The following is a 17,853-nucleotide window of genomic DNA, read 5'->3' as shown; positions in this document are numbered from 1 at the left end:
CTATATGCTACCTTAAGAGAAGAACATTGCTTTTAAGAGACAGAGAATGACAAGGAAGGATGGTTCAATAGATCTCCCTGGTTGACTACTTTAATCTCCTCATTAATAGGGTCTCTCTTAATTTTATCCTTGCTCCTTGCCATGTATCCTTAATCAGTTAGTAATTTTTGTTAGAGAAAGAGTGAGTGCTGTGCAGATTTTGATGTTATGCCAACAATATCATGCTTTAGAAGGACAAGAAAATCAGTATTATGAAGATAATGAAGTTTAGTTCTATGATTAGAACTAAACCTTAGAAGAAGTGGGGAATGAAAGGAAAAAGTTTAAAATTGCCCCCTAGACAAAAGTTGAAGCCAAAAGAAAGAAAACTAGTCGGGCCCTGCAACTGCCTGTTCCAGAAACTAGTTGATCACAGAAAGAGTAATTGCACCAGCTGGTTTAGTCACTTTGTTCCAGAAACTAGCTGACCATAATAGCAGCTGACCATAATAGCAGCTGACCATAGTGGCAGGAACTAGTTAACCATGAAGTTAGATTAAAATCTTAAAGAACAATCATGAGAAACAGGAGCTTCTTCCTTGTGATTCGGTATGGTTCTTCCTTTAAATATTCCTTCTCCCAACCATTCGAGGTCGAACTCCTCTACCCCTGCGTGGGATATGAGTCTCGACCTCAGTGCACTGGTTTCTGTTGTCCCTATTAATAAACCTCGTGTGATTGCACCAAGATAGGACTCTCGTGAGTTCTTGGGGGGTTGCATCATCCCGAGACTTGAGTGAGAGATAGAAGAAAGACTGTCAGGGGCAGAAGATACCATAAAAAACATTGACACAACGGTCAAAGAAAATGTAAAATGCAAAAAGCTCTTAACAACAACAACAACAACAACAACAACAACAACAACAACAACAAATCCAGGAAATCCAGGACACAAAGAGAAGATCAAACTTATAGGTAGAGTGCAGATTCCCATCTTAGAGGGCCAGTAAATATCTTCAACAAAATTATAGAAGAAAAGTTCCTTAACCTAAAGAAAGAAACGCCCATGAACATACAAGAAACCTACAGAATGCCAAATAGATTGAACCAGAAAAGAAATTCTTCCCATCCCATAATAGTCAAAACACCAAATGCACAAAACAAAGAAAGAATATTAAAAGCAATAAGGGAAAAAGGTCAAGTAATATATAAAGGCAGACCTATAAGAATTACACCAGAATTATCAACAGAGACTATAAAAGCTAGAAAATCCTGGGCAGATGTCATACAGACCCTAAGAAAACAGAAATGCCAGCCTAGACTACAATATCCAGAAACACTCTCCATTACCATAGATGGAGAAACCAAAGTATTCCATGACAAAACCAAATTTCCACAATATCTTTCTACAAATCCAGCCATACAAAGGAAAATAGGTGGAAAGCTCCAACACAAGGAGGGAAACTACACCCTAGAAAAAGCAAGAAAGTAACCTTCTGTCAATAAACCCAAAAGAAGATAGCCACACAAACATAATTATACATCTAACAACAAAAATAACAGGAAGTAAGAATCACTATTCTTTAATATCTTTCAACATCAATGAATTCAATTCCACAATAAAAAGACATAGACTAACAGACTGGATTCATAAAGAGGACCCAGCATTTTGCTGCATACAGGAAATGCAGCTCAGCGACAAAGACATGCACTACATCAGAGTAAAAGGCAGAAAAACATCTTTCCAGGCAAATGGTTCCAAGAAACAAGCTGGAATATCCATTCTAATATCAAAAAAGGTTGACTTTCAGCCTTTTTATCAAAGTTATCAAAAAAGATAAGAAAGGAGACTTCATACCCATCAAAGGAAAAATCTACCAAGATGAACTATCAATTCTGTACATCTATGCTCCAAATGCAAGGGCACCCACACTCATAAAAGAAACTTTACTAAAGCTCACAGTACACATTATACCTCAAGCAATAATAGTGGGAGACTTCAACACCCCAGTCTCATCAATGAACAGATCGCCGAAACAGAAAGTAAACACAGTGAAGTTAACGGATGTTACGAACTGAATGGATTTAACAGATATCTAATAAACATTTCATCCTAAAACAAAAGAATGTACATTCTTCTCAGCCCTTCATGGTACCTTCTCCAAAACTGACCATATAATCAGTCACAAAACAGGCCTCAATTGAAACAAAATGATAGAAATAATCCCATGCATCCAATCAGATCACCAGGGACTAAGACTGGTCTTCAATAACAATGATAATGACAGAAAGCCCACATACAAATGGAAGCTGAACAATGGTCTACTTGATGATAATTTTGTCAAGGAAGAAACAAAAAAAGAAATTAAAGATATTTTAAAATTTAAGGAAATAAAAGCACAGCATACTCAAATTTATAGGACACAATGAAAGCAGTACCAAGAGGAAAACTCATAGCTCTGAGTGCCTCTAAAAAGAAACTGGAGACCGGCGGATCCCGGACCGCAGCAGCTCTCTGCTCCCAAACCCCGTGGGAGAGAGACCTCACCGCCTGATCAGGTGGGCACTCCTGAGGCTGCAGAGCGGAGGAGACCACCAACACTGCCCACCCCTGCCCACATCCCTGGCCCAAGAGACAACTGTATAAGGCCTCTGGGTTCCCGTAGGGGAGGGCCCGGGAGCGGCAGGACCCCTGCGCCTGAGACACTGCCGGAACCTGAAGGAAACAGACCGGATAAACAGTTCTCTGCACCCAAATCCTGAGGGAGGGAGAGCTGAACCTTCAGAGAGGCGGACACGCCTGGGAAACCAGAAGAGACTGCACTCTGTGCACATCCAGGCGCCAGAGGAAAACACCAAACGCCATCTGGAACCCTGGTGCACGGAGGCTCCCGGAAAGAGCGGCGCAGATCTTCCCGGTTGCTGCCACAGCGGAGAGGACTTAGGCAGTACCCCACGAGCAAACTTGAGCCTTGGATCTGCAGGTAGGACCAACTTTTCCCTTGCAAGAAACCTGCCTGGTGAACTCAGGACACACAGAGGCAAAATTCCTCTAAGGCCGGGCACTTCCTGTGTTTACCGGAAGTCCCACACCGGCGGATCCCGGACCGCAGCAGCTCTCTGCTCCCAAACCCCGTGGGAGAGAGACCCCACCGCCTGATCAGGTGGGCACTCCTGAGGCTGCAGAGCGGAGGAGACCACCAACACTGCCCACCCCTGCCCACATCCCTGGCCCAAGAGGCAACTGTATAAGGCCTCTGGGTTCCCGTAGGGGAGGGCCCGGGAGCGGCAGGACCCCTGCGCCTGAGACACTGCCGGAACCTGAAGGAAACAGACCGGATAAACAGTTCTCTGCACCCAAATACCGTGGGAGGGAGAGCTGAACCTTCAGAGAGGCGGACACGCCTGGGAAACCAGAAGAGACTGCACTCTGTGCACATCCAGGCGCCAGAGGAAAACACCAAACGTCATCTGAAACCCTGGTGCACGGAGGCTCCCGGAAGGAGCGGCACAGATTTTCCCGGTTGCTGCCACAGCAGAGAGGACTTAGGCAGTACCCCACGAGCAAACTTGAGCCTTGGAACCACAGGTAGGACCAATTTTTCCCCTGCAAGAAACCTGCCTGGTGAACTCAAGACACAGGCCCACAGGAACAGCTGAAGACCTGTAGAGAGGAAAAACTACACGCCCGAAAGCAGAACACTCTGTCCCCATAACTGGCTGAAAGAAAACAGGAAAACAGGTCTACAGCACTCCTGACACACAGGTTATAGGACAGTCTAGCCACAGTCAGAAATAGCAGAACAAAGTAACACTAGAGATAATCTGATGGCGAGAGGCAAGCACAGGAACCCAAGCAACAGAAACCAAGACTACATGGCATCATCGGAGCCCAATTCTCCCACCAAAGCAAACACGGAATATCCAAACACACCAGAAAAGCAAGACCTAGTTTCAAAATCATATTTGATCATGATGCTGGAGGACTTCAAGAAAGACATAAAGAACTCCCTTAGAGAACAAGTAGAAGCCTACAGAGAGGAATCGCAAAAATCCCTGAAAGAATTCCAGGAAAACACAATCAAACAGTTGAAGGAATTAAAAATGGAAATAGAAGCAATCAAGAAAGAACACATGGAAACAACCCTGGACATAGAAAATCAAAACAAAAGACAAGGAGCTGTAGATACAAGCTTCACCAACAGAATTCAAGAGATGGAAGAGAGAATCTCGGGAGCAGAAGATTCCATAGAAATCATTGACTCAACTGTCAAAGATAATGTAAAGCGGAAAAAGCTACTGGTCCAAAACATACAGGAAATCCAGGACTCAATGAGAAGATCAAACCTAAGGATAATAGGTATAGAAGAGAGTGAAGACTCCCAGCTCAAAGGACCAGTAAATATCTTCAACAAAATCATAGAAGAAAACTTCCCTAACCTAAAAAAAGAGATACCCATAGGCATACAAGAAGCCTACAGAACTCCAAATAGATTGGACCAGAAAAGAAACACCTCCCGTCACATAATTGTCAATACACGAAACGCACAAAATAAAGAAAGAATATTAAAAGCAGTAAGGGAAAAAGGTCAAATAACATATAAAGGGAGACCTATCAGAATCACACCAGACTTTTCGCCAGAAACTATGAAGGCCAGAAGATCCTGGACAGATGTCATACAGACCCTAAGAGAACACAAATGCCAGCCAAGGTTACTGTATCCTGCAAAACTCTCAATTAACATAGATGGAGAAACCAAGATATTCCATGACAAAAGCAAATTTACACAATATCTTTCTACAAATCCAGCACTACAAAGGATAATAAAGGGTAAAGCCCAACATAAGGAGGCAAGCTATACCCTAGAAGCAAGAAACTAATCATCTTGGCAACAAAACAAAGAGAATGAAAGCACACAATCATAACCTCACTTCCAAATATGAATATAACGGGAAGCAATAATCACTATTCCTTAATATCTCTCAATATCAATGGCCTCAACTCCCCAATAAAAAGACATAGATTAACAAACTGGATACGCAACGAGGACCCTGCATTCTGCTGCCTACAGGAAACACACCTCAGAGACAAAGACAGACATTACCTCAGAGTGAAAGGCTGGAAAACAATTTTCCAAGCAAATGGTCAGAAGAAGAAAGCTGGAGTAGCCATTCTAATATCAAATAAAATCAATCTTCAACTAAAAGTCATCAAAAAAGATAAGGAAGGACACTTCATATTCATCAAAGGAAAAATCCACCAAGATGAAGTCTCAATCCTAAATATCTATGCCCCAAATACAAGGGCACCTACATATGTAAAAGAAACCTTACTAAAGCTCAAAACACACATTGCACCTCACACAATAATAGTGGGAGATTTCAACACCCCACTCTCATCAATGGACAGATCATGGAAACAGAAATTAAACAGAGATGTAGACAGACTAAGACAAGTCATGAGCCAAATGGACTTAACGGATATTTATAGAAAATTCTATCCTAAAGCAAAAGGATATACCTTCTTCTCAGCTCCTCATGGTACTTTCTCCAAAATTGACCATATAATTGGTCAAAAAATGGGCCTCAACAGGTACAGAAAGATAGAAATAATCCCATGCGTGCTATCGGACCACCACGGCCTAAAACTGGTCTTCAATAACAATAAGGGAAGAATGCCCACATATACGTGGAAATTGAACAATGCTCTACTCAATGATAACCTGGTCAAGGAAGAAATAAAGAAAGAAATTAAAAACTTTTTAGAATTTAATGAAAATGAAGGTACAACATACCCAAACTTATGGGACACAATGAAAGCTGTGCTAAGAGGAAAACTCATAGCGCTGAGTGCCTGCAGAAAGAAACAGGAAAGAGCATATGTCAGCAGCTTGACAGCACACCTAAAAGCTCTAGAACAAAAAGAAGCAAATACACCCAGGAGGAGTAGAAGGCAGGAAATAATCAACTCAGAGCTGAAATCAACCAAGTAGAAACAAAAAGGACCATAGAAAGAATCAACAGAACCAAAAGTTGGTTCTTTGAGAAAATCAACAAGATAGATAAACCCTTAGCCAGACTAACGAGAGGACACAGAGAGTGCGTCCAAATTAACAAAATCAGAAATGAAAAGGGAGACATAACTACAGATTCAGAGGAAATTCAAAAAATCATCAGATCTTACTATAAAAACCTATATTCAACAAAACTTGAAAATCTTCAGGAAATGGACAATTTCCTAGACAGATACCAGGTATCGAAGTTAAATCAGGAACAGATAAACCAGTTAAACAACCCCATAACTCCTAAGGAAATAGAAGCAGTCATTAAAGGTCTCCCAACCAAAAAGAGCCCAGGTCCAGACGGGTTTAGTGCAGAATTCTATCAAACCTTCATAGAAGACCTTATACCAATATTATCCAAACTATTCCACAAAATTGAAACAGATGGAGCCCTACCGAATTCCTTCTATGAAGCCACAATTACTCTTATACCTAAACCACACAAAGACCCAACAAAGAAAGAGAACTTCAGACCAATTTCCCTTATGAATATCGACGCAAAAATACTCAATAAAATTCTGGCAAACCGAATTCAAGAGCACATCAAAACAATCATCCACCATGATCAAGTAGGCTTCATCCCAGGCATGCAGGAATGGTTTAATATAAGGAAAACCATCAACGTGATCCATCATATAAACAAACTGAAAGAACAGAACCACATGATCATTTCATTAGATGCTGAGAAAGCATTTGACAAAATTCAACACCCCTTCATGATAAAAGTCCTGGAAAGAATAGGTATTCAAGGCCCATACCTAAACATAGTAAAAGCCATATACAGCAAACCAGTTGCTAACATTAAACTAAATGGAGAGAAACTTGAAGCAATCCCACTAAAATCAGGGACTAGACAAGGCTGCCCACTCTCTCCCTACTTATTCAATATAGTTCTTGAAGTTCTAGCCAGAGCAATCAGACAACAAAAGGAGATCAAGGGGATACAGATCGGAAAAGAAGAGGTCAAAATATCACTATTTGCAGACGACATGATAGTATATTTAAGTGATCCCAAAAGTTCCACCAGAGAACTACTAAAGCTGATAAACAACTTCAGTAAAGTGGCTGGGTATAAAATTAACTCAAATAAATCAGTTGCCTTCCTCTATACAAAAGAGAAACAAGCCGAGAAAGAAATTAGGGAAACGACACCCTTCATAATAGACCCAAATAATATAAAGTACCTCGGTGTGACTTTAACCAAGCAAGTAAAAGATCTGTACAATAAGAACTTCAAGACACTGAGGAAAGAAATTGAAGAAGACCTCAGAAGATGGAAAGATCTCCCATGCTCATGGATTGGCAGGATTAATATAGTAAAAATGGCCATTTTACCAAAAGCAATCTACAGATTCAATGCAATCCCCATCAAAATACCAATCCAATTCTTCAAAGAGTTAGACAGAACAATTTGCAAATTCATCTGGAATAACAAAAAACCCAGGATAGCTAAAGCTATCCTCAACAATAAGAGGACTTCAGGGGGAATCACTATCCCTGAACTCAAGCAGTATTCCAGAGCAATAGTGATAAAAACTGCATGGTATTGGTACAGAGACAGACAGATAGACCAATGGAATAGAATTGAAGACCCAGAAATGAACCCACACACCTATGGTCACTTGATTTTTGACAAAGGAGCCAAAACCATCCAATGGAAAAAAGATAGCATTTTCAGCAAATGGTGCTGGTTCAACTGGAGGGCAACATGTAGAAGAATGCAGATCGATCCATGCTTATCACCCTGTACAAAGCTTAAGTCCAAGTGGATCAAGGACCTCCACATCAAACCAGACACACTCAAACTAATAGAAGAAAAACTAGGGAAGCATCTGGAACACATGGGCACTGGAAAAAATTTCCTGAACAAAACACCAATGGCTTATGCTCTAAGATCAAGAATCGACAAATGGGATCTCATAAAACTGCAAAGCTTCTGTAAGGCAAAGGACACTGTGGTTAGGACAAAACGGCAACCAACAGATTGGGAAAAGATCTTTACCAATCCTACAACAGATAGAGGCCTTATATCCAAAATATACAAAGAACTCAAGAAGTTAGACCGCAGGGAAACAAATAACCCTATTAAAAAATGGGGTTCAGAGCTAAACAAAGAATTCACAGCTGAGGAATGCCGAATGGCTGAGAAACACCTAAAGAAATGTTCAACATCTTTAGTCATAAGGGAAATGCAAATCAAAACAACCCTGAGATTTCACCTCACACCAGTGAGAATGGCTAAGATCAAAAACTCAGGTGACAGCAGATGCTGGTGAGGATGTGGAGAAAGAGGAACACTCCTCCATTGTTGGTGGGATTGCAGACTGGTAAAACCATTCTGGAAATCAGTCTGGAGGTTCCTCAGAAAATTGGACATTGAACTGCCTGAGGATCCAGCCATACCTCTCTTGGGCATATACCCAAAAGATGCCTCAACATATAAAAGAGACACGTGCTCCACTATGTTCATCGCAGCCTTATTTATAATAGCCAGAAACTGGAAAGAACCCAGATGCCCTTCAACAGAGGAATGGATACAGAAAATGTGGTACATCTACACAATGGAATATTACTCAGCTATCAAAAACAACGAGTTCATGAAATTCGTAGGCAAATGGTTGGAACTGGAAAATATCATCCTGAGTGAGCTAACCCACTCACAGAAAGACATACATGGTATGCACTCATTGATAAGTGGCTATTAGCCCAAATGCTTGAATTACCCTAGATCCCTAGAACAAAGGAAACTCAAGACGGATGATCAAAATGTGAATGCTTCACTCCTTCTTTAAATGAGGAAAAAGAATACCCTTGGCAGGGAAGGGAGAGGCAAAGATTAAAACAGAGACTGAAGGAACACCCATTCAGAGCCTGCCCCACAGGTGGCCCAGACATATACAGCCACCCAATTAGACAAGATGGATGAAGCAAAGAAGTGCAGACAGACAGGAGCCGGATGTAGATCGCTCCTGAGAGACACAGCCAGAATACAGCAAATACAGAGGCGAATGCCAGCAGCAAACCACTGAACTGAGAATAGGTCCCCCGTTGAAGGAATCAGAGAAAGAACTGGAAGAGCTTGAAGGTGCTCGAGACCCCAAAAGTACAACAATGTCAAGCAACCAGAGCTTTCAGGGACTAAGCCACTACCTAAAGACTATACATGGAGTGACCCTGGACTCTGTCCCCATAGGTAGCAATGAATATCCTAGTAAGAGCACCAGTGGAAGGGGAAGCCCTGGGTCCTGCTAAGACTGATCCCCCAGTGAACTAGACTATGCGGGGAGGGTGGCAATGGGGGGAGGTTTGGGAGGGGAACACCCATAAGGAAGGGGAGGGGGGAGGGTGATGTTTGTCCGGAAACCGGGAAAGGGAATAACACTTGAAATGTATATAAAAAATACTCAAGTTAATAAAAAAAAAAAAAAAAAAAAAGAAACTGGAGAGAGCATACACTAGCAGCTTAGCAGTATACCTGAAAGCTCTAGAACAGAAAGAAGAAAACACACCCAAGAGGAGATAGCAAGAAATAATAAAACTCAGGATTAAAGTCAACCAAGTAGAAACAAAAAGGACTATATAAAGAATCAACAAATCCAGCAGCTAGTTCTTTGAGAAAATCAACACAATAGATGAACGCTTAGCCATATTAACCAGAGGGCACAGAGAGAGTATCAAAATTAACAAAATCAGAAATGAAAAGGGAGACACACAACAGAAAATGAGGAATTTCAAAATATCATCAGATGCTACTCCAAAAGTCTATATTCAACAAAACTGGAAACTCTGAATAAAATGGACAGTTTTTTTTTAGACAGATTCCAGGTACCAAACATAAATCAGGATCAGATAAACCATTTAAACAGTCCCATTACTCCTAAAGAAATGAAAGCAGTCATTAAAAGTCTCCCCACCAAAAAAGCCCAGATGGTTATAGTGTGGAATTCTATCAGACCTATAAAGATCTGATACCAATATTCTTCAAACTATTCCACAAAACAGAAACAGAAGAACACTACCTATGTTACGCTGATACCTAAACAACATAAGACCCTACAAAGAAAGAGAACTTCAGACCAATTCCCCTCATGAATATTAATGTAAAAATACTCAATAACATTCTTGCAATCAGTATTTAAGAACACATCAAAATGAACATTCACCATGGTCACCCAGTAGCCTTCCTCTACTCAAAGGATAAATAGGCTGAGAAAGAAATTAGGGAAATGACACCCTTCACAATAGTCACAAACAATATAAAATATCTTGGTGTGACTCTAACAACGCAAGCAAAAAATCTGTATGGCAAGAACTTCAAGCCACCGAAGAAAGAAATAGATGATCTCAGAAGATGGAAAGACCTCCCATGCTCATGGATTGGCAGGATTAATATAGTAAAAATGGCCATCTTGCCGAAAGCAATCTACAGATTCCATGCAATTCCCATCAAAATTCCAACTCAATTCTTCATAGAGGTAAAGGGAGCAATTTGCAAATTCATTTGGAATAACAAAAAACCTGGGATAGCAAAAAACAATTATCAACAATAAAAGAACTTCTGGGGATCACCATCCCTGACCTGAAGCAGTACTAACAGAGTGATACAAACTATATGGTGTTGGTACAGAGACAGGCAGGTAGATCAATGGAAGAGAATTGAAGACCCAGAAATGAACCCACACACCTATGATCACTTGATATTTGACAAAGGAGCTAAAACCATCCAATGGAGAAAGATAGCATTTTTAACAAATGGTGCTGGTTCAACTGGATGTCAGCCTGTAGAAGAATGCAAATCAATCCATTCTTATCTCCTTGTATAAAGCTCAAATCCAAGTGGCTCAAGTAACTCCCGATAAAGCCAGATACACTGAAACTAATAAAAGAGAAAGTGGTGAAATGCCTCGAACACATAGGCATAGGGGAAATTTTCCTTAATTGAACACCAATGGCTTATGCTTTAAGTTCAAGAATCAAATGGGACCTCATAAAATTTCAAAGCTTCTGTAAGGCAAAGAACGCTGTCAGTAGGTCAGTAGGACAAAACTGCAATCAACAGATTGGGAAAATATTTTTACCAATCCTACATCTGATAGAGGACTAATATCTAATATATACAAAGAACTCAGGAAGTTAGACTCTAGACAACCAAATAATTCTATTAAAAATTAGCTATATAGCTAAACGAAGAATTCTCAACTGAGGAATACTGAATGGCTGAGAAGCACCTAAAGAAATGCTCAATATCCTTAGTCATCAGGGAAATGCAAATCAAAACAATCCTGAGATTCCACCTCACACCAGTCAAAATGACTAAGATAAAAACTCAGGTGACAACAAATGCTGGTGAGGCTGTGGAGAAAGAGGAATACTCCTCCATTGTTGGTAGGATTGCAAGCTGATACAAGCCCTCTCAAAATCAGTCTGGAGGTTCCTCAGAAAATTGGACATAGTACTAACTGAGGACCCAGCTATACCTCTCCTGGGTATATACCCAAAAGATGCCCCAACATATAACAAAGACACATGCTCCACTATGTTCATAACAAACACATTTATAATAGCCAGAAAGAACCCAGATGTCCTTCAACAGAGGAATGGATACAGAAAATATGGTACATTTACACAATGGAATACTACTCAGCTATTAAAAACAATGACTTCATGAAATTCATAGGCAAATGGATGGAACTAGAAAATATCATCCTTCGTGACGTAACCCAGTCACAAAAGAACACGTGTGGCATGTACTCACTGATGAGTGGACATTAGCCTAAAAGCTTGGAATACCCAAGAAAAGATTCACAGACCATATGAAGTTCAAAAAGAAGGAAGACCAAAATGTGGATGCTTTAGTACTTCTTGAAAGGGGGAACAAAAATATTCATAGCAGGACATATGGAGACAAAGTTTGGAGCAGATCCTGCCCCTCCTCGGGATCCAGCCCATATACATACAGCCACCAAACCCAGATAATATTGATGATGCCAAGAAGTGCATGCTAAAAGGAGCTTGATATAACTGTCTCCTGAGAGACTCTACCAGAGCATAACAAATACAGAGGGAAGTGCTAGCAGCCAACCATTGAATTGAGAACTGGATCCTCATCAGAGGAGTTAGAAAAAGTATTGAAGGAGCTGAAGGGGTTTGCAACCACATACAAACAACAATACAACCAACCAGACCTCCTAGGGACTAAACCACCAACCAAAGAGTACACATGGAGGGATCCATGGCTCCAGCCACATATGTAGCAGAGGATAACATTGCCTGGTATCAATAGGAGGAGAAGCCCTTGGTCCTGTGAAGGCTTGTTTGCCCAGTGTAGGGGAATGCCAGGGTATTGAGATGGGATTGGGAACATCTTCAAAGAAGCAGGGAGATGGAGGGTGGGAAAGAAGCAAAAGGGGAGAACATATGAAATGCCAATACATAAAATGTCCAATAAAAAAGACTCTAATGAGATTGTAATAGCTGTGGAAGTATAAGTATTGGTCACAGTATCCTCATAAATTTTATAATTAATATATAGATATATTATTAATTAATATGTATGTATTATTTATATATATATATATATATATATATATATATATATATATACTTGTGAAAATACCTATAAGCTATAACTTTGTAATTAATTAAAACATGATGGAAAGAGCCAAATGGGGAGCACATTTCACAAGCACAGATGTTTCAACCATACCTTAAGAAAGAGCTTTGCACAATCAGTGTGAATGGCCATCTGTGGCTACACTGCAAGAATTCCAAGAAGGAGCCCTACTGAGAACTGGATCCCAGTTCCCAGTTTAACACCATTGTTCTGTTTCTGAGATTTTCCAATCCAACTTTTCATTTCCGTGGGTTGCAGAAACATTTCTTTTTAGCTTTGCATGTTATACCAGTGTTCATGAAAATAGCAACTCTGTTAGGAGAGAGAGAGAGAGTATAGATGCAGAGTAGTGATAAGCCTGTAGCTGGGAATGTGGTGTGTACTAACGTGTCGGTAGTAAATGAGAAGTGTGGGTAGCTAAGTTCTAGACCATTAGGAAATCACTTCTTGGAAATATGTAAAGTTTGATGCCCAGGAGAACCTTCAGCATATTCAGAACAAATAAAAAACAGCCTGTACTTCATGGGTAGGCCAAAGGTTATCCCTACTTTGAGCCGTTGGCTCTTAATGCTCTTGTGTTTTTAACAAGTAATCTGCCCACAGTCAATACTTCTTGATTATATTACAGTTCATTGGGAAACATACAGCAGCCCAAAGTTCATCTACAGCCCAGAGATGCAGAAAGGAAGGACAGAGTGGGGCATTGTCTATTACTAAGGCATTTGCTTTATCTCTGAGCTCCATCCTCCTCATATTTTCTTCATACTACCTGTGAGCTTGACTTATTAAATTCTAAAGATGCAGAAATTCAAGCAACAAACTCTCATGGCATACTTATAATTTATGAAATTTTGAAGAATGAGAGGAGTCCATGCTTTACTAAGGAAAGATATTTTGAAATATAGAGAGCAGGCTTAAATTCAAAAGGAAATACAGTTATTCTTGCATGATACACAATTTCACTCAAATAGTAGGTCAAAGGCACAACGAAAAGAGGACAATAAAATCCAAAGTCCAAAAGCAAAGCCAATAGCTGAATGTCTTTACCAGGCTAGGGACACACAGTGAAGAACTCTTTTTAATTCTTCTTTTAGAAAAATGTCAGTGCTTGTTAAGAACAGGTATGAAGCGGGCTCACAGAGAGAGTGCTTGCCTACTAAGCACTGTTATATGAACTAAGATTAGAAGTCTTGACAGAATGGAATGAGACTTTGCCTCTGTTCACAATTGATTCAAGTCAATGCCCTCTTCTCTAGCTGGTTTACTGTCAGGAAAACATCATCATGTAGAGAATCTTGTTCACTGGGTAGTTAAACATCCAGACACCATCAGATCCAGGCTGACTGCAAGCTATTGTTTTGAAATGCAACATAGATTATGACATCACTTAGAACTGTTCAGCTAAAATTGTTTCATGTTTCTTATATAGCACAGAGGAAGTTGTATCCTTTGGTCCCTCCTAAGTTTCTGTTAAGATTATTAGTCCAGTGAGGATGAAAGTGAGTTTCATTTACTATGCAGACCATGATTCTTTATAGCCTGCTACTCAGAAGAGAGCCTTTCATCTTACTAAACACACATTTCTATATAGGCTTCTTCCCTCTGGTCAATCTCCCATGCTCAGGGACTGGTCTCCTCCCTTGTATTTGTTCCCTATCTGGAGCTAAACAGAAACAAATATGTGATCGAAACCAATGTGGCAACATGTTCAGAAAATTAGCTCATTCAAGGTTTTAATATACAGCCATAAGATAAAGAATTAGAACATTTTTATCAGTGATATGAAGTCACTTATCAGAAAAACTACTATATTGGTTAAAAACAACAGAAGACATGAAGTGTTGCATTGAACAGCTATGGTGGAGATGAGAGAATATCTTGTGTATTGTATGGATGCATTAACTGTCAATTAAAAAGCATATGGCCAATGACTTAGGCAGGAAATAGAGGTGGAACATCTGGGAGGAGAAAGAATTCTGGGGGAGAGAAGTCAGGAGGGTCGCTGAAAAGTGGTGGCAAGACAGGTAAAATGTGGCAAAATGTAGGTTAAAATAATTGGGTTATTTTAATTATGATCTAGTCAGAGTAGAGCATAGGTATATGGTTAAGGTATTTGTAAATATATTTTGGGTCTGAGTCTTATTTCTGGGAGCATGGGACTAGGAGGAAAAAACAGGTTTAACTACAACAGGGTGGTAAAATGACATTTGACTTTTTCCCTCTTAACTGATTCTTAATAATCAGGATAGAAAAAGTATCCAGAAAATTAAATATAGTAAACACTATTACAACTTAGAACCAGGAATCTCTTGCAATGTTGTTTATATTACATGGAGAGTAGCAATTATAACACAATTAATAAACATTAATCATTGGAAAAATAAGTGTATTAGGATAGAAGATGTGAGAGGATGGTAAGTGCTTGCTTTCATGAGGGATGTGTTAGATCCCCAGCACTGTAAAAATGTTAATTAATACAATGGATAAAAATAAAGTGCATTCACACAGACTTCCAACACAAATAATTTTTTCTGGTTCAGACTCTTTAATAATTAATGAAAACAAATTTACAATGCAGCCTTTATTTCAAGCATTTTTGGCAGTGGGGGTAATGATTGCACACTGTCTTATGGTTTTCGTTGCCGTGAAGAGACACCATGGCCAAGGCAACTCTTATATAGGAAAACACTTAATTGGGAATGTCTTGAAGTTTTAGATATTTAGTCCATTATCACTATGGTGGGAAGCTCGGCAGTGTCCAGGCAGACATGGTGCTGGAAAAGGAGCTGACACTTCTATATCTTGATCCACAGGCAACAAAGACTCTCTGCTATACTTGGTGTAGCTTGAGCACAGAAGACCTCAAAACCTGCCTCCACAGGGACACACTTCCTCCAACAAGGCCACGCCTATTCCACCATGGCACAAGAAAGCCTTTCTTCTATTGGTCACTTGGCTTCTTTCAGTACCACACAGCTTTCATCCCTTAGGCCCCCAGGCACAGAAATACTGGATGCTGAGAGTAAGACACATGGATGAGAGGAAACCCATTTGCGCATGTACAGCATAATATTCTGAGAATACAGAGATCACATTGTCTATCAGCCAGTTGCTTCATTGGTTTGTGAGCAAAGCATATTGACTAACCTTCCAAGAGGATATTGGATATGTTTTCAAATGGACAACGGACATCATAACCAAATCAGCATAGAGGCCAGCACAGAAGATAAAGACAATGGCTATAGATGTAATATGTCAGCAGTCAAATCCTGATTGTCATGTCTTAGCTGTATGAGCACGGACATTCACTTTAATTAGATAAGGCCTGCACCAGCCTCATATGCCAGTCATGACTCATATGTATTTTGCGTACCTGTGTATAAAATATCACACACTAAAATGTACCACATAATGTGCGACCAGGTCTTTTATTGCTGATTGTCAAATAACAAATTTTAAAAAATTGTATGTTTGGATACAATGAGAAAAGAAAATTATGCAATATTTAGAAGTTACCATTTTAATCTGAGCACTGGTAAAATTTTTCCTATAGGGATCAGAGCAAACATCCAAGCAATCCTTTTAGGGGCTTCCTGGTAAACAGTGCACAGTGCCCTCCATCAGAGCAGCTGCTTCAGCATCCTTCCTACTATGAGCTTCCCCCAGCATAAAGCTACCCTGTTTAGCCAAGGAGCACAATTATCTAATGGAGTACCATGAATGCTGTAGAAAAAAAATACAAGATAGCATCCTAGGACATTTCAGAAACACTGTGGAACATGAGATCAAGTATTTTACGGAAATTCATAGACACTTATTTATCAGGGGTCCCTGCCAGAAACAGTTGGACATAGATTCTTATGTAAATTATTTGTACTCAGACCAATAAACCCTTAGAACATTTTAGGTGCCTAAAGGTCAACATCACAGACTTTCTAAAAACAGTATCTTTCATTGTTTATTTGATGGTTACTAATGCACACATTTTATTTTACTCATCCTTTAAGGTATTGGTTATTGTTACTAGAATTAGGTACAATTGTAAAAGTGGCTCAAAGACTGTTAAATTATATTTTCTTTTTTTATTAGATATATTTCTTTACTTACATTTCAAATGTTATTCCCTTTCTCTGTTTCCTGTCCATAAGCCCCCCAAATCCTTCCCCTCCCCCATACAGGTATTCTCCCAACCATCCCCTTACTGACCCCCCCATATTCCCCTGCCCTGGGGAGTCCAACCTTGGCAGGACCAAGGGCTTCCCCTTCCACTGGTGCCCCAACAAGGCTATTCTCTGCTACATATGCAGTTGGAGCCCTTGGTCAGTCCATGTATATAGTCTTTTGGTAGTGGTTTAGTCCCTGGAAGCTCTGGTTGGGTGGCATTGTTCTTTTTATGGGGTTGCAAGTTCCTTCAACTCTTCAGTCCTTCCTCTAATTCCCCCCAAGGGGGTCCTGCTCTCAGTTCAGTGGTTTGCTGCTAGCGTTTACCTCTGTATTGGACATGCTCTGGATGTGACTCTCAGGAGAGATCTATATCTGGTACCTTTCAGCATGCATTTTTTAGCTTCATCAATCTTATCTAGTTTGGTGGCTGTATATATAGGGGCCACATGTGGAGAGGCTTCAAATAGCCATTCCTTGAGTCGCTGCTCTAAACTTTGCTTCCTTGTCCCCTCCTATGAATATTTTTCCCCTTTTAAGAAGGAGTGGAAGCATCCACATTTTGATCATCCTTCTTGAGCTTCCTGTGGTCTGAGGATTGCATCTTGGGTAATTCGAGCTTTTGCGCTAATATCCACTTATCAATGAGTGCACACAAAGTATGTTTGTTTGTGATTGGGTTACCTCACTCAGAATGATATTTTCCAGTTCCATGCATTTGCCTATGAATTTCATAAAGTCATTGTTTTTGATAGCTGAGAAGTATTCCATTATGTAAATGTACCACATTTTCTGTATCCATTCCTCTGTTGAAGAGTATCTGGGTTCTTTCCAGCTTCTGGCTATTATAAATAAGGCTGCTATAAACATAGTGGAGCACGTGTCTTTTTTATATGTTGGGGCATCTTTTGGGTATATGCCCAAGAGAGGTATAGCTGGGTCCTCAGGTAGTTCAATGTCCAATTTTCTGAGGAACCTCCAGACTGATTTCCAGAATGGTTGTACCAGTCTGCAATGCCACCAACAATGGAGGAGTGT

General features: G+C 40.1%; 1 long non-coding RNA gene across 1 annotated transcript; it reads left to right on the top strand.

Moving 5' to 3' along the window:
* The first annotated feature begins 13,969 nt into the window (after window positions 1-13,969).
* On the top strand, window positions 13,970-16,061 carry LOC120100558 (uncharacterized). Its single transcript, XR_005500390.2, has 2 exons — window positions 13,970-14,153; window positions 15,468-16,061. It is a non-coding gene; the product is annotated as an uncharacterized LOC120100558 (long non-coding RNA).
* Window positions 16,062-17,853: the final 1,792 nt, after the last annotated feature.

Source organism: Rattus norvegicus, chromosome 2 (genome assembly GCF_036323735.1).
Source record: "Rattus norvegicus strain BN/NHsdMcwi chromosome 2, GRCr8, whole genome shotgun sequence".
Lineage (NCBI taxonomy): Eukaryota > Metazoa > Chordata > Mammalia > Rodentia > Muridae > Rattus > Rattus norvegicus.
This window is presented reverse-complemented; position numbering and strand designations above follow the sequence as displayed.